The sequence below is a fragment of the Pinus tabuliformis genome, chromosome 5_1 (genome assembly GCF_031772625.1).
Source record: "Pinus tabuliformis cultivar Carrire ecotype Pingquan chromosome 5_1, CPIR1, whole genome shotgun sequence".
NCBI classification, from domain to species: domain Eukaryota; kingdom Viridiplantae; phylum Streptophyta; class Pinopsida; order Pinales; family Pinaceae; genus Pinus; species Pinus tabuliformis.
In genome coordinates, this window is record NC_142305.1 from 173,144,693 (window position 1) to 173,163,544 (window position 18,852).

The following is an 18,852-nucleotide window of genomic DNA, read 5'->3' on the forward strand; positions in this document are numbered from 1 at the left end:
TTTCCCCCTTATGATGTAAAAAATATAAAAATTATGATGTAAAGTGTCTTGAGGGTTGGAAAAATAATTTATCCCCTCATAGGTTAATTAATTAAAATTTATGGCCAAAAAATAATTAAAATCCTAAGCCATAAATTCAATTAATTCTATGTCCTAGGTAAATTAAAATTCTCCAAAGGAAAATTCGTGGGTCCTTAAAAATCAAATTTTAAAAGGTCGTCCGACTAAGGCAAATTAATTATTTTGCTAAATTTTAAGCCTTTGGTCCCTGGGGGTTAAGTCAATGTCAAATTTTTGAGGAAATTAACTCAGAAAAATACTTTTGAGATAATTAAAATGCATTTAATTGAAAAATTCGAATTTTCCTCAAGAATTTAATATTCCGATGGATGAGATTAAAATAAATTGTAATCCTGATCAATGGTCAAGATTACCTTGACAAGGATCACTCGAACTAGCCATTGGAAGATTTATCTTTAAATATGAGGTCATTTGTAAGTTGATCCATCTGATCTTTGAGTCGTGTGCTAAGAGAAAAGCTCGTGTAATCTTTTTTCTGAATAATGAAGGATGACTTTGGGATTAATTTTCGTGTTACTTTTCATGGAAATACTATAAGATTTGTCATTTTCATGTGTAAATTTTTTTTAGCCATTAATTATAGCTTTTGAAGAGTGATTTGAGTACAGGTATCTTGCTCAATCACTGAGGTTTAAATGATATTTTGAATATAATAGCAGGTATCTCTATTTATCTAAATTTTATTATTATTTTCTCGCTTTATTTTAATGGTTGAATTCAGTTTTGCAAGAAAGTCTTGATTTTTAGATCCTCGGGCATCAGGGGAAGTTTTCAGTTAGACCAACCAACTCCCGATCTGTGTTTTCTGAAGAGCCAAGCTTAATTTGATCTCGGGCTTATCATAAGATTTTTATTGGTGACACATGAAGGGTTTTGAGCTAAGCACCTCCTTTAATATTTAATTTTATTTTTTTAATGTGCAAAATTGATGAATTTGGCTTTTGAGAGCCCTAGATTATCAAATCTGGTAGTAGAGTTGGATTCACACTCCTCAGATTTCATAGATCTATCATTCCTGTGCACAGATCTGTAAATTTTTTGATTTTTCTAACTTGGGGTTTCTGGGTGTTTTGTGTTTCCAGGTACAGGTTGCCGATTTGAAGGTGCGGTTTGATTTCAAGCTAGATCTAGGCCCTTGAGGGTAAGATCTGGCCTCAAAGTCATATTTGCAGGAATATTATCCAGCCTTTTGGAGTTCAATGTTCAAAAAATAAAAAAATATGGAAATAATTTTACATGGATTCCGCTGATAAATTTGAATCATAAAAATACATTGGTATCAAATTCATTTTTTTGGGTTCATCTTGACTTTTGGGTTACAATTTCTTTGCTACTTGGTATTTTTCTAAACATAAAATTTCGAATTTGTTTTACTGTCTTCATCTTGGGGTTTTTCTGGAAATTTTCAAGTTTCTTTATCCTCTTCTCCAACCTGCATATCTCCCTTTCTTCCTATTTACAGTCCTTCCATTCTGCTTGAAACCCTTCGAAAACCCTCCATATACACACAACAAATAATCCTGCAGCCTTTTCACTCCCTCTGCAACTCCACCACAACAAATCTGCAACCATCACGCTACCTAAACCTTCATCTCCAGCTCCACCTCCATTGTTGTCTGTTCTCATCAAACTCCCTAACCCCATACCTCTCTTCCTATGTTTATCCCTTCTTGCCTCCACCTGTGTGCTACCTCCTACATCTACCACCATCCAAACCCTCTCCTCACTCTTCTGCCTTCAAGCTCTCTTTCCGCCACAAATGTGCAAAACACACAGAAAACAAAACATTCAATTTTATTTATTTATTTGTATGCATATACATTAGGTTGGCTCTTTTATTTTGATTTCATTTATTTAAATGCGTTAGTTAGATTCATTTTTTTTTTTTTTTTAATTTTGATTTTGTTTCCTTTTGTTTGTTATGGGTTAGTTTTTTTATTTTTATTTTTATTACTTTGGGTTTTAGGCTTCTTATCAAATCATTTCATTTCTCTTTGTCGATTTGTTTATATTGATTTGATTTTTATTTTTATTTTTCTTATTCACATTAAAAAAGAAAAACTTTAAAAAACATAAAAATCTAAAAATTCTAAAAAAAAATTAAAAACTCTAAAGTATAAAAAAAAAATTCATCTAATGTGATTTGAGATTACTATAAAATTAAATTAAAGGAGTATTTGTGCTAGTACATAAAAAATTTAATGGTGGCCCATGGCACATTAGGATTTCGATTTATTAACCCTTTTATTTGACATTTGTCACATTAAAAAAAATAATCTCTTCATTGTACCACATTAAATTAATTTCCTAAGGAATAGTTAAATTTTTCATCTAAAATTCCTAGGTGTCCTTTTATGGTAATATTTCTCTATTGTCAAACACATTTAATGTTTCAAAAATTATATTAGTGATAGGAGGAAGTTAATTGTTCTAGATCTGAGTCATTAATGAAAATTATTTTAAATCTAGAATCTCTTGCATATTGCAGTTTTGGGCATTTACATTGATCATTCATGATTGTCACTGTTAGGACCTCACATTGTCCCTTTTTGACCATATATTTTGCTATTATTTCATCCTTTTCTAACTTGTATTTAAAATCCATGATACTGCTTTAATCCATTTTCCCAAAAGGTATACAATATTTCTTCTCATTACTATACGTTTAATTTATTTTAAATATGATTACATTACCTTCATAGTTTATTGACTGAAATGGATAGTTGCTGAAATAGTTATCATTGCAGTCTACGTTGCTGAAACAGCCTGGAAGACTACAAGGTTATCATTACAGGTTATGTTGCTGTAACAGTTAGAACAAGGAGCAAATCCCGTTGCTGAAGCAGCCATGATTTGCATTCTAGATTTGACAGCAACAGAAGAAGATCATCGAAGGAGCTGCTACATTGGTTGTAACGAACACATTCCAAAGTCAGCATTACCATAACAATTGTAACAACATTTTGTTAATGGGAAAACTGATTTCCCTATTTCGGTATATTGGGTTAAAGATAGGACTTACAATGTAATCAGTTGTAATAGATGTCTCCTCTTTAAAATGAGGAGATATAGTGCGTAAATGGCATATAGAGTTCATATCTTCCTCACTATTTTCTACTATCTCTTCAACCCTTTTAGGGCCCACAACTTCCTCCGTTTCCTAGTTTGTTTGGAGGGAATGCTAAGTCTTTGGCTTCCGAGAGCTTAGCCTCTGAGAAGTTTTAGCTTTTGAGATAATCTCATCAATAAACGTTTTTCTTCCTCCTCTTCCTTTGCCCTTGCCACCTGTAGGATTAGTTTTCTTGCGTCCTCTCATGCATTCTGCACATCTAAAAGAAAAACATTAATTCTTTTAAAATCTATGATTGTCTTCCCCAGCAACGACGCCAAAATGTTGGTCACTTTAATTACTTATTAATTCAAACAACTAAGTGCTACATAAATTGTCAACCCAGGGAAGTCTATTTATTTCAAAGGCAACTACACACTATATGTGCTCAATCTCAGAAGCAGTAAAATTTGTAGTAATAAACTAGTCACACCTTGCTCTAAGCAAATTGAAGCTCCACTCTGAGTTACAGCAAGTACAATCTATTGCAGAAAATTACCAAAGAATGCTTAATTTTATTAAAAAGAGCAATCTAATGAAAAGGAATCAATCTGCAAAGGAAAGCACTAGCTATGCTGTAACAGAGAACAAGACCCTATTCCCAAAGCAGGAATCTTCAGCACCTGTTTCTAATTACCTTGCTTGCTAACTCAATTGCCGATAAAACACTCATGAACTAACTGTAAATGAATTCGATAATGCAGCTATCAATTGGAAAAACAGAGTTCAACAATAATGCATAAGCATCATTCAGTAAACATAAATTTTAACAAGGTATGGATAGAAAACACACTTAACACACTGCAAAAATATAATGGGTGAATCTTGTGATGAAGGTGGGCCCTGTCCTTCTCACAAGATTCCCCAGGAAACGAGAACTAGAAAGAAATGTTCAAAATAGTATTTTATTCATCCATCAATATGTCATGTTACAAAAAGATTCCAATTCTTTTCCTTCAGCTAGACCTTCCCGCAGTCTATCCTTCCCCTTCTAATGTAGATATCCCCTCATTTTAAAGAGGAGACATCTATTACAATTGATTACATTGTAAGTCCTATCTTTAACCAAATATACCAAAATAGGGAAATCAGTTTTCCCATTAACAAAATGTTGTTACAATCATTATGGTAATGCTGACTTTGGAATGTGTTTGTTACAACCAATGTAGCAGCTCCTTCGATGATCTTCTTCTGTTGCTGTCAAATCTAGAATGAAAATCACGGTTGCTTCAGCAACGGGATTTGCTCCTTGTTCTAACTGTTACAGCAACATAACCTGTAATGATAACCTTGCAGTCTTCCAGGCTGTTTCAGCAACGTAGACTGCAACGATAACTATTTCAGCAACTATCCATTTCAGTCAATAAATTATGAAGGTAATGTAATCATATTTAAAATAAATTAAACGTATAGTAATGAGAAGAAATATTGTATACCTTTTGGGAAAATGGATTAAAGCAGTATCATGGACTTTAAATACAACTTAGAAAAGGATGAAATAATAGCAAAATTTATGGTCAAAAAGGGACAATGTGAGGTCCTAACAGTGACAATCATGAATGATCAATGTAAACGCCCAAAACTGCAATATGCAAGAGATTCTAGATTTAAAATAATTTTCATTAATGACTCAGATCTAGAACAATTAACTTCCTCCTATCACTAATATAATTTTTGAAACATTAAATGTGTTTGACAATAGAGAAATATTACCATAAAAGGACACCTAGGAATTTTAGATGAAAATTTTAACTATTCCTTAGGAAATTAATTTAATGTGGTACAATGAAGAGATTATTTTTTTTGATGTGACAAATGTCAAATAAAAGGGTTAATAAATCGAAATCCTAATGTGCCATGGGCCACATTAAATTTTTAATGTACTAGCACAGATACTCCTTTAATTTAATTTTTTAGTAATCTCAAATCACATTAGATGAATTTTTTTTTATATACTTTAGAGTTTTTAATTTTTTTTTAGAATTTTTAGATTTTTATGTTTTTTTAAAGTTTTTCTTTTTTAATGTGAATAAGAAAAATAAAAGTAAAAATAAAACAAGAAATAAAAATCAAATCAATATAAACAAATCGACAAAGAGAAATGAAATGATTTGATAAGAAGCCTAAAACCTAAAGTAATAAAAATAAAAATAAAAAACTAACCCATAACAAACAAAAGGAAACAAAATCAAAATTAAAAAAAAAGATGAATCTAACTAACGCATTTAAATAAATGAAATCAAAATAAAAGAGCTAACCTAATGTATATGCATACAAATAAATAAATAAAATTGAATGTTTTGTTTTCTGTGTGTTTTGCACGTTTGTGGCGGAAAGAGAGCTTGAAGGCAGAAGAGCGAGGAGAGGGTTTGTGTTATAGACATTTTTGTGCCTAACAGCATGAAGCATGAAATGTCAATAATCTGAGGGATCCAAAGTCCCTAAACATGTTGTTCTTACCCCTAGAGGAACAAGGTCAGCAAACCACAGCACTGAAAATCAGTTCTCCACCTGAAAACACTCAAAAACAAGCTATTTCTGGATCATGTCAGCTGCTCCACTGAGCATCTGCGCTGAATGTCAAATCTAATGAAGGCTACCTGCACTGGGCGAGATTGGCCAAGTGGCACAGTCATTCTGCAAGGTGTCAACTGCCCAGGAAGCTTCCAAACTGACACTTGGGTCAAGGAATTCGCCTTGTGATGAGTAAGAGGGTCTTGATCTCCAAGTGGAAGCAAGAATCTCCAAGTGGACTCAAGAACTGAAGATTAACTAAAGTGGGAGAGGACACTAGTCAGCTTCATGCCAGTCTCAAGATGACTCATCCTTTCTCCAAAACCCTATATATAGAGCTCTCTCATGAGGTCTAGGGAGGCTAGAATTTTGTGCAAGTAAGGAAGTGTTGTTGGTTTGTGTATAGAACTATTGGGTGATTGCTTGAAGGAGGTGAAGAGGAGATTTCTTTCTGCTGGGAGGTGTTGCTGGATTGGGCCTATTATGGTTGTAACTCTCTCAGAACTTTACTTCTTCCATTAATAAAGTATTTGAGGTTCTTCTATATGCATGTGTCTTTATGGTGAATCGATGCATGTATATTTGATTTATACTAATCCCTGAATCGATTATGGATGTATGCTTCTTGTAGTTTCCTCTTCTTGTGATTTTACAGGATCTTTGTGTAGCTGGGCCGGTGAAAGAGCAAGGAGCTAGGAGCAAGCAGTAAGGAGTGAGGACTGGATCGACTATTAAGCGCAAGATAACGGTTAGTAGATCATCCTTCTCTTCTCTCTCTCATCTCATAAAGAAGTAATCTTGAATAGCTTTGCATTCAGTTGTTGCTGAGGTACTATCACCCTTAGAGTGGGATAGGGTCATTCCGTATTGGATACTTTTCCCAACAACAAATTGGCGACTCCGCTGGGGATCGTATCTTGTTGGTTACTTGTGTTTTTTGCTATTCATTTTATAAACAAAGGGAGTACCGAATCGAACTGTATTTGAATCTTTCGAATACAAAGTAGAGGGAAGCTAATCTAGCTCAGTTTCTGGGCAAGTTTATAATTTGAAGAGCTGATCCACAAGGACTCTAATAAGCTCTTAGTGATAGCTTTTCATCCTCCTTATCATTCCTTAGTGTGTCCTTGACTGATAGCTTCTGATTTGAGCAAAAACTGTGAATTTTTGAGCAATCTGTGACCCGGAAACCACCAGAAACGAAAGTTTCGTTCTTCAGTGCAGGCTGTACAAAGGCTGTTTTCATTTCAGCGCAGTTCCCGAAGGGGCTACCTGCGCTGAAGGTCAAACAGGCAGTGTTCCACCTGCGCTGGACCAGTCCTGCCTTGTGCTGCTGGGGTTTCCTGCTGTTTCTTGCCTTGTTTTCACTCTTGTTTTTGTTGTTTGTTACCAGTCAGTAGGCCTATCTGAAACCAACTTTCCTTATCATTATTCCGCCTCGGTTGTATAAAGAAACTGTGTTTGTTCTTTGTGTATTTCTTATACATTTACAGTTTCCCATAACGAAAGTGAACTAGTCTTGCTGTGGCCTCTTAGATCTAGACCTGTGATAAAGTGTCGTTTTGATCTTAAGAGTTAGTTTGTTTGTTGTTCATAGCTGATTGAGCTTTTGCTTTCGTCATATTGGTTTGAATTTATATATTTCTAGTGTCGAAACAAGTAAATCTTAAGGTGTCTTTTGATTTTGGACAAGCTTGTTTGCTTTCACTTGAAATTGAATTCAAAATTATACAACAACTTTCTTTTTGCATTTCACCAACATTAAGAAAGAGAAAAGAAATACTTGCATTGTGCATATACATTATGATAGTTTGCATGTCGATTTAGGAAAAAGTGCATTAGTGTGTGCTCTATGATCTGTGTGAAAAGGTGTTATCTTTCTTTTCCCTCAGTAGTTAAGGTTTTCAAAGTTGAAAGATTGAAAATCTTGCTTATCATCTTAGACTGCATTCAGGAGTGTTATCATACATCTCGTGGTGATCCATAAAGGCAAACTGCTAAACAAGATCAACCTTAAAATAAATTGAATTTACATAACAACGCATTGAAACATAGCGCAAACACATAGAGGTCTAAGCTAGAGACGTGTTCCAGCGTCGTTAAACGTGATATCTTAGCGTTGAGTGGTTGGGTGATTCCTCCACGGTGAAGCGATAAGTATCAATACGGACTTGTGCTCCCACATACCGTCGCGTATATATTGGGAGACCCCTATAGGAATAAAGCCTTTATCCAATAGGAAACCGTGTCGGCCGCCCTACTGATCGCAATGCAGTGAACACAGCATTCACGAAGATCGACCACCCGTACCGTAAAACGTATTCTGTGGTTTTGCGAAAAGTTTGGCACACCCTCTGCCTAGAACTCCAGAGCAGTTTCTTTTGGCCTTTTTCAAACTCTATAACTGAAAAAGTCCATCCGAGCATTTTTCACTTCGGGCTCGTTAAAACATCGAAGGAGACTAGAGTCATCTTTAGTTTTTTCTCGACTCTTAAAAAGTGAAAAAGCAAGTTGTGTCTAAGCGTCGTTATAAAATTTATTTTAAACGGAACATAATCACCTCCTATTCCCGCGTTGATCTTAAGTTGAGAACATGGAACGCCCCAACCAAGGAACTCCACATGATGGAAATCCTAGTCCATTCTCCTCTTGGGGAGAAGTTGGTGCGCCCCACATGGCCACATTGTCGCTTCCAGGACTGACAATTGGCCTGCCTATTTGGCTATTCTCAACTAATGTAGTTCAGGCCACCATGGTTCCTGAACAGTCGAGTCAACTGTTATATCAGTCTAGAGCTGCCCACCAGCCTTCCACTTCTTATAACTCTTCCTCTAATCCTCCATCTTCGCAAGGTGGGGCTGGCAAAAGCCAAGCTCCCATGGAGAAGAAGGAGAAGAAGAAGAGAGAGAGGAAGAAGAAGGAGCCTAAGGCGACTGGGGGCAAGCAAAAGACATCTGACAAAAACCCACACACAGCACAGACCGGGCCTAAATCGCCATGTGTCATATGTAGAGGAGATCACTTCCATAGAGATTGTCCCAGTATTCCCCGGATACTAAGGGACTGGTCCCCTCGTCTGCACAATTCGGGAGCATCAACCTCTGATAGCAATGTTGATTGCGTACCGTCAACCAGTGAAAGTGAAGGTTCAAGACAAAGAGGGGGAGCAGATCCCCTTGCAGACTGTGTGAAGGCGGTCACGCCATCCACCGTTGTCCCTTCTTAGACGAAGCGAAGAGAGTTTTGGAAGATCGTCCGGTTTCACCGGTAATACTTCCTCCTGGATACAAAAAACTCGTGCCAAGTCCTTCGTTGGTTGAAAATACAGCTGACCTGCTCAAGTGGTCAGCTGAAGTGTTAGTCATTGAAAATGAACCTACTGAATCCAGACCAGACGAAAGTCTAAAGGTCGATACGGCAGTTGACCCGGTTCTTCCTTCAGAGGTTTCATCCTCAAATGACACCCTCACTGAAGAGAATAAGGATGACACCATCCAGATTCTTTTCATCAACACAGATTCTGATGAGCATTAGGGCAATGCGCCCATTCCTTTATCGCAGGAAGGAACATCGTCAGGATCGTATCCGGCCGTGTATTCGGTCCCACCACCAAGCAACCTGGTTGTGTCCTTTGATTGGAACCAACTAGGCAGACCCCGGTTACCAGCCAGTATACCATTCAGAATCATAGTCCAAATCTACAGAATGGTAATGGCTGGAACTATCATTGATGAAGGGGCATCTGTGAGTATCCTTTCCTCTATTGCTTGGAAAGCACTGGGTTCCCCAGAGCTTTTGCCTGAGATAAGAAATCTCTCGGGTTTTGATAAAGGAACCAGTCGACCATTAGGGATCCTCCCCAATGTGCCTGTTACATTGAAAGGGAAGATCGTTCAAATGAATGTGATGGTCGTTCAAGGACCCTTGGATTATAACCTACTCCTTGGACGAGACTATATATATTGCATGGGAGCTATAGTCTCCTCACTCTTTAGAGTAATGTGTTATCCACACGAAGGAAGAATGGTCAAGCTCGTAGACCAACTTTCATTTCCGGGATCACGCATCGCAAATAGTCAAATACCAACCCTGAATGGTCTATTCACCCAAGAAATGTCTCCACCCCCAGTCCTCCTTCCCGATGAGTGCGAGTGATTCGGAAAGATGGGACTGGAACCCAGGGGGCATGCATCCTGGTCTTCTTCGGGCAGAAGAAACCCTGGGTATAAAGTAGAATTTCCGCGAAAGAATATGACTAGTCCATACCCCGTCTGAAAGAAGGAAGAGGGGTTGTTCTAGAACAGGATTCTTTTGTCAAAGTTATGTGTTTGATGATTTCTAGTCATTCACCTTTATCTAAATAGGTAGGCTACCAAAGAAAGAGATTCTTTTGCGGCAGCAAATTGTAACCATCTTTGGGTAAAAGGCAAGCCTCACCCATTAAAACAAATGTTTTGAAGGATAAGTAGGGGCAGCCTCCAAAGAAAGAGATTCCTTTGCTGCAACAAATAGTAACCATCTTTGAGTAACCTAATGATAGACATCGCCGAAGAAAGAGTTTCATTTGCGACAACAAATAAAACCATTTTTTGGATAACCTGAAAGAGGTAGGCCTTTCTCGGTAGAAAAATTGTTCTACCTGCAAATTGAGGGGTAACCTTGAAATCGTACTTTATACCTGGAGGCATGCAACCTTTTGGAGTGCAAGCAAGGGGCGACTATTTATTTTTAAAATTTTTAGGTCCTCCCTTTAAACCTGTAGGTCTAACCCTTTAAACTCGTAGGATTAGCCGTTTCCGAACTTGCATAAAGAAAGGATATGGGGCAAAGGTCAAACTTTGCCACATTCGGAGCATAGCTTCGTGAGATAAAGCTCCATAAAAAATAGCTATCTCACAAGAGACATTTCTTATCTTATGACTGGTATTTCGAGCAGTTTTACCGCGGAATTTATGCTCGTTAAAAAATAGAAAAGCGAGATCCGAGCAGTTTTAGCGTCATAGTTCATGCTCGTTAAAAAATAAACATAAGCTTTTGAGCAAATTTAAGCTCGTTAAAAAATGAACTTCCCGGTAAATAACCATTGTGATCGTAAATTTATTAGCCATAAAAGCCTTGGTCGTGTATGCACCTGCCACCTCCATTCCGTTTGGCCAATCGTTCACCTCCATATGATTGTTTACCCATTTTGAGGAACAGCTGCGAAGAGTGATTTCACTTAGCCATCCTTGTGACACTGCCGTGATTGGAAAATTCCAACCTGTACCTGGAATCTGCTGCTATCCCCGTTTATCACTCGTTCCTCAAAAGACGATTCTTCTTTGAGCTCTTTTCATCTGACTCGTAAAATATGAAAAGTTTGCCGAGTTTTGGCCTTCCAGCTCGTTAAAGTGACCGGAAGAGCTATCCCTCCTCTAGATTTTAATCTTTTTGGACCTGAGGGATTATTGCACAAAAAGGTCGAGCGCTTGTTTTATTCGGCTTGTTAAAATTATCGAAAACTCATCCCTTCTGTATTGTTTTATACTTTTTCGGGCTTAAGGGATTAGATGACGAAAAAGGAATTTTGGAGTTAACTTTCTGTACCTTTTCAGACTCTCTAAAAATGAAAAGGACCGAGTTTTCCTTGTCGTTAGACTCGTTAAAATGATTAAATAGCGACAAACTTGTCTTTAGACGAGAACGAGTTTCCCTATCGCTAAGCTCGTTAAAATATAGCGATGGGCTTGCCCGAAGGGCAGGTTATAGAACAAGCATATGTTATCCTCCTCAAGCTTGACAAAAATAAAGAGGTACTGGTCAGAAATGACTGGGGAAAAATTGGGAGAACCTCAAAGCTTTAATGGTAGCAAGTCGCTCTTGAACATGACACTTTGTCCTCCGTATCACATCAGGTTGGGTTGTTTCATTCGCCGGTCTCATCACCATGGTCCTCGCCAAACCATCCACATTTGGGGTAATGCTACCGATCCATCACATTTGTGTCGTTATATGTTCAAGAGATGTTGTTCAGAAAGAGTCAACCGTGTCCCATCCACTGCCATACATTATCCTTCATCCACCCATGATCGCCACCCTGAATCATATTTCACAGATTGTTTTCACCTCCACTAAAATCGATAGCTCCGTTCCGTGTCACTGATGTGGGATTCATTAAGGCCCTCCTTTGATGGATCGCTTCTTGTCGACTTCAGCTCATTATCCAAGAAGTTGATCTAGGAACAAACCCCCCAGTACTTTGAAGCTTGCATGCCTCAATGGCAAGTTTCTCACTTCCGGCGATAGGTATACATTAATGACCTTCGACCAGAAGATTTTGCGTGGTGTTCGACGCCAAGTCCTTTATTCACACCACGTGAATTGTACTGCAGTACCTTGAGGGTCATTGTCATTATTGGTGATTCCTCTCGCGCTTGTTAACGGTTTACATTATTGACCGGTAATCAAGCGATGTCTTTCCATGTTCGACTTCAGCGCAATTCTCACATGGATCGACTTGTACTTAGAGTGAAGATCGAACGAGTTTGAAGACCCCGGATCTAGTTCCATCCATCCGGGCTGCCATATATATTCAGGAAAAATAAAGACATCTGTTATGTACATCATTGCAACAGATGATCATCCTACTCCAAGGATGATAATTTCAGCAGAGAATTATCAGTCTACCATCAGACGATCGTCTGTTCTATGTACCAAAATGAATTTATAAAGCTGAGCATGGGAATGCCCGCCTCAGCTAGATCATGAAAGCAGAATGAAAAATAATGTATTGTATTGTATCTTATTACAGGGCACCTCTCAGCGATTGAATGAACTTCGGATCCTCCTGATAAAGAATTTCACCCGATAAACGACCTCATACTTTAGGGGGCAACTGTTATAGACATTTTTGTGCCTAACAGCATGAAGCATGAAATGTCAATAATCTGAGGGATCCAAAGTCCCTAAACATGTTGTTCTTACCCCTAGAGGAACAAGGTCAGCAAACCACAGCACTAAAAATCAGTTCTCCACCTGAAAACACTCAAAAACAAGCTATTTCTGGATCATGTCAGCTGCTCCACTGAGCATCTGCGCTGAATGTCAAATCTAATGAAGGCTACCTGCGCTGGGCGAGATTGGCCAAGTGGCACAGTCATTCTGCAAGGTGTCAACTGCCCAGGAAGCTTCCAAACTGACACTTGGGTCAAGGAATTCGCCTTGTGATGAGTAAGAGGGTCTTAATCTCCAAGTGGAAGCAAGAATCTCCAAGTGGACTCAAGAACTGAAGATTAACTAAAGTGGGAGAGGACACTAGTCAGCTTCATGCCAGTCTCAAGATGACTCATCCTTTCTCCAAAACCCTATATATAGAGCTCCCTCATGAGGTCTAGGGAGGCTGGAATTTTGTGCAAGTAAGGAAGTGCTGTTGGTTTGTGTATAGAACTATTGGGTGATTGCTTGAAGGAGGTGAAGAGGAGATTTCTTTCTGCTGGGAGGTGTTGCTGGATTGGGCCTATTATGGTTGTAACTCTCTCAGAACTTTACTTCTTCCATTAATAAAGTATTTGAGGTTCTTCTATATGCATGTGTCTTTATGGTGAATCGATGCTTGTATATTTGATTTATACTAATCCCTGAATCGATTATGGATGTATGCTTCTTGTAGTTTCCTCTTCTTGTGCTTTTACAGGATCTTTGTGTAGCTGGGCCGGTGAAAGAGCAAGGAGCTAGGAGCAAGCAGCAAGGAGTGAGGACTGGATCGACTATTAAGCGCAAGATAACGGTTAGTAGATCATCCTTCTCTTCTCTCTCTCATCTCATAAAGAAGTAATCTTGAGTAGCTTTGCATTCAGTTGTTGCTGAGGTACTATCACCCTTAGAGTGGGATAGGGTCATTCCATATTGGATACTTTTCCCAACAACAGTTTGGATGGTGGTAGATGTAGGAGGTAGCACACAGGTGGAAGCAAGAAGGGATAAACATAGGAAGAGAGGTATGGGGTTAGGGAGTTCGATGAGAACAGACAACAATGGAGGTGGAGCTGGAGATGAAGGTTTAGGTAGCATGATGGCTGCAGATTTGTTGTGGTGGAGTTGCAGAGGGAGTGAAAAGGCTGCAGGATTATTTGTTGTGTGTATATGGAGGGTTTTCGAAGGGTTTCAAGCAGAATGGAAGGACTGAAAATAGGAAGAAAGGGAGATATGCAGGTTGGAGAAGAGGATAAAGAAACTTGAAAATTTCCAGAAAAACCCCAAGATGAAGACAGTAAAACAAATTCAAAATTTTATTTTTAGAAAAATACCAAGTAGCAAAGAAATTGTAACCCAAAAGTCAAGATGAACCCAAAAAAATGAATTTGGTACCAATGTATTTTTATGATTCAAATTTATCAGCGGAATCCACGTAAAATTATTTCCATATTTTTTTTGTTTTTTTTTTTAACATTGAACTCCAAAAGGTTGGATAATATTCCTGCAAATATGACTTTGAGGCCAGATCTTACCCTCAAGGGCCTAGATCTAGCTTGAAATCAAACTGCACCTTTAGATCTGCAACCTGTACCTGGAAACACAAAACACCCAGAAACCCCAAGTTAGAAAAATAAAAAAATTTACAGATCTGTGCACAGGAATGATAGATCTATGAAATCTGAGGAGTGTGAATCCAACTCTGCTCCCAGATTTGATAATCTAGGGCTCTCAAAAGCCAAATTCATCAATTTTGCACCTTAAAAAAATAAATTTTTAAATATTAAAGGTGGTTCTTAGCTCAAAACCCTTCATGTGTCACGAATAAAAATCTTATGATAAGCCCAAGATCAAATTAAGCTTGGCTCTTCAGAAAACACAGATTGGGAGTTGGCTGGTCTAGCTAAAAACTTCCCCTGATGCCCGAGGATCTAAAAGTCAAGACTTTCTTGCAAAACTCAATTCAACCATTAAAATAAAGCGAGAAAATAATTATCCTTCGTTTAATTAAGTAAACTACCAGACCTCCAACCAAATGCAATACCCACCCTTTAATCAAATGAATTTCCCACCCATGCAACAAACAAACCCTCCCTTTGTACACCCTGCAATGTGGAATCCTTGGCCTCCATAACAATCATATTTTAATCAATGGAACCCAAACTGAAGAGTTCAAAAAATTTCGTTTCCAAACCAATTTCCTCAATTTCAGCAACCTCTCTCTACCATGAGGTGCTCCACCAAATAATCAGACAATAAGACCCCAGCGGCCTGTACAACCAAAACCTAACCCTAATAATAAAGCTGTGCAAGTCATTGATATTCAGAATCAGCCTATATCCCATGTTCTCCATGCACAGTGTAATGATATTCATTTACGATCTGGGAGAATAGTTGAGCCTATTATTGATGATATTACTTCTTTTGACTCTGACAAAGAAGAGACAGAAAAGAATAATTTACCTAATAAGGGTGCTGAAACAGCAGAGCCACCCTCTAATAAAAGTGCTGAAACAATAGAGCCACCATTCCCTGAGCGTCTAGCTCTCACTAAGACACCTGAGCCACCTTCTTTTAATCTTTTAGGAGAATTGCAGAATATTTATGTTAAAATTCCACTCTTACAAGCACTCAGAGACGTACCAATTTATGCCAGAATTGTCAAAGATAGTTGTATTATGAAACCTGGTAGGAAAGCTAAAGATCCCCTTACAGTTCATGTGATGGGTGATCTAGCTGCTTTAATGTCCGGAAAAACTCCTCTTGTTAAGTATGGTGATCCCAGCCATCCTACGGTTACAACACAGATTGGAAAAACTATTGTTTCACGAATTCTGGTAGACTTAGGTGCTGCAATAAATATTACAACCCTTGAAACCTCACAACTGTTACAGCTAAAGAATGTAATCAGAGAGACACCAACCATCTTGGAGTTAGTTGACTGTTCCATAATCAAACCAGAAGGAGTTATTGAAGACCTAATCATTTTAGTTGAATCTTGGAATTACCCAGTTGATTTTGTTGTACTGCAGACTAAAACAAAGTTGGGGGGACATCCTCTAATTTTGGGAAGACCCTAGCTGGCTACAGTTGATGCCTTTATCAACTGTAGATCAGGTTCAATGACAATTTCTAATGGATGTGAAACCAAGTAGCTTACTCTTTATCCTCATGCCACACCTATGATTAATAATGATGATTTTGTATGCTTGGATTATGATGATAATGCTACTTAACCCATTTTGACTATCGAACAAGCCTTAACTCTTAAAGATACTATGGAGGATGAAGTAATTAGTAATTTTATTTTTGAACCCTCCTTGGTCACTTCTAAAACATATAACCAGTTGACTACAATTTTGGAACCTGAAATGCGGGAAAAGCTTAAATCTGAAAATCTACCTCAAACGTCAACTGCTATCTCCTATAAAAGCATAACAGTAGAAATTGAACCTGGCAAAACATTGAACATAAACCCCAACTTATCAGATGCTGAAACACAACATCTAATGAAGTTACTTTGTGAAAATAAGGAAGCATTCGCATGGGACTATACAGATATGAAGGGGATGTCTCCTAAATTATGTACTCATCATATCTATATCAAGGAAGGGTGCCAACCAGTCTGTCCACCCTAGCGGTCAATGAATCCAAATTTGAGGGAAATTGTTAAAGAAGAACTTCAAAAATTGCTTAATGCAGGGTTTATATACCCCATATCTAACAATGAATGGGTTTTTCCATTGGTGACAGTACCTAAGAAAAATGGGAAATGGAGAGTGTGTGTAGATTATAGAGCCTTAAACAAAGCCACTCAAAAATATCATTTCCCCTTGCCATTCATTGATCAGGTTCTAGACAGTTTGTCAGGGAAGAGATTCTTTTCCTTTTCACATGGTTTTAGCGGATATAACCAAATCAAAATTGCACCCCAAGACCAAGACAAGACCACTTTTACTAGTCCTTGGGGAACTTTTGCTTATAGAGTTCTCCCATTTTGACTATGTAATGCTCCAACAACGTTTCAAAGAGCAGTGATAGTAATCTTCTCTGATATGCTTAATGACTCTATGGAGATATTTATGGATGACTTTACTCCTTATGGTGTGAATTTTGAAGATGCATTACAAAACCTTGAGAAAGTACTTAAACGTTGTATACAAGCTCACCTTTCCTTGAGTACTGAAAAATGTCATATGATGATGGATGAATGAATTGTACTTGGGCACTTCATTTCATTCCTAGGGATTCAGGTAGACCCATCCAAAGTACAAGTAATTTAGACCCTTCCTATCCATAAAACACAAACTGATGTAAGAAATTTTTTAGGACATGCTAGATATTACAGAAGATTTATCAAAAATGTTTGTAAGATAGCTTCTCCTTTGTTTGTGTTACTTATGAAAACTGTTGAATTTAAGTGGACTGATCTTTGCCAGAAAGAATTTGATGAACTTAAGCATCAGTTGTCTACGGCTCCTATTTTAAAGGGACTTGATTGGGCACTTCACTTTCATATATCCTCTGATGCTTTAGATACTGCAGTTGGAGCTGTCTTGGGACAAGAAGAAAACCATCTTCCTTGTGCTATCTATTTAATTAGTAAGAATATGACCCCTGCTAAGCTTAATTACACAATTACTGAAAAGGAATTTTTAGCAGTAATTTATGATATTAATAAATTTTGACATTACATTACTGGTTACCCTACTTTTTTTCATACTGACCACTTGACTATTAAGTATTTAATGAATAAATCTGTCACAAATGCTTGAGATACTAGGTGGTTATTGTTATTACAAGAATTTGATATTACAATTGTAGATCAACCAGGTAAAGAAATTGTAGTTGCTGATTTCCTTTCTCGGATAAAAGCTGATGATAATACTCCAGTAGATGATTCCTTTCCTGATGAGTATTTATTTGCAGTATCTGCTTACTCACCTTGGTATGCAAACATTGCCAATTATCTAGTTGCAGGGAAGTTACCATCACACCTATCACATTAGGAGAAAAGAAAGATCATTCAACAAAGTGCTTAGTATAGCTGGATAAGTGGGTGTCTTTTCCATAGAGGACTTGATCATGAAATCCAAAGATGCATTAGAGAAGATGAGGTTTATGATATACTGAAGGCTTGTCATGATGGCCATTGCGGAGGGCATTTTGCTGATAAGAGAACATCACATAAAATTCTCAGCATGGGTTATTATTGGCCCTCACTTTTCAAGGATGCGAAGAAATATGTTAGGGCCTGTGATAGTTGTTAGAGAACGGGTCAACCTAATCATAGAGATGAAATTCCATTGGATCCCCAGGTAATACTTGAACCCTTTGAAAGATGGGCTCTAGACTTTATAGGACCCATCAATCCTCCATTCAGTCAAAGAGTTTACATATTGGTTTTTACAGATTATATGACTAAATGGGTGGAAGCTAAGGAACTTATTAGAGCTAATGAAGAATCTGTTTTAAACTTTCTATTTGAAGAAATCTTTGTTAGATTTGGAGTGCCTTGAGAACTAGTTACAGATGGAGGACCTCATTTCAATTCTCATGGTTTTAAAGCCACTCTTCAAAAATATTATATTCATCACAAAATGACTACACCTTACCACCCCCAAGCCAATGGTCAGGTGGAAAGTACAAACAAAGTCATAGAAGCCATTTTAACAAAAATAGTGAAGGAAAATAGGGAGGACTGGTTTGAAAGGTTGCATGAGGCATTATGGGCTTACAGAACTACCTGGAGGAACACTACAGGTTTTTCTCCCTATGAATTGGTTTATGGTAAAAGTGTTATTTTTCCCGTGGAATTTGAAATTAAAACCTTAAGAACTGCTTTAGATGTTAACCTTGATTTGACCGATGCACAAATAGCCAAGTTGCAACAGCTTCACGAATTGGATGAAAAGAGGTTAGATGCCATCCACCAAACAACTATGATTCAACAACAAAGAACTAGGTGGCATGATAAAACTATTGAGCATAAGCAGTTCCAAAAAGGTAATTGGGCTTTATTGTATGACTCTTGGTTTGAAAATTTTCAAGGGAAATTATGAACAAGATGGCTGGGACCTTACGAAATAGATATTGTTTTCCCAATGGAACAGTAAGGCTCCTAACAATTGATGATTCTAGAACACCGTTATTAGTAAATGGGTATCGGCTTCCTCTACCAGCAACCTATTTCTAAA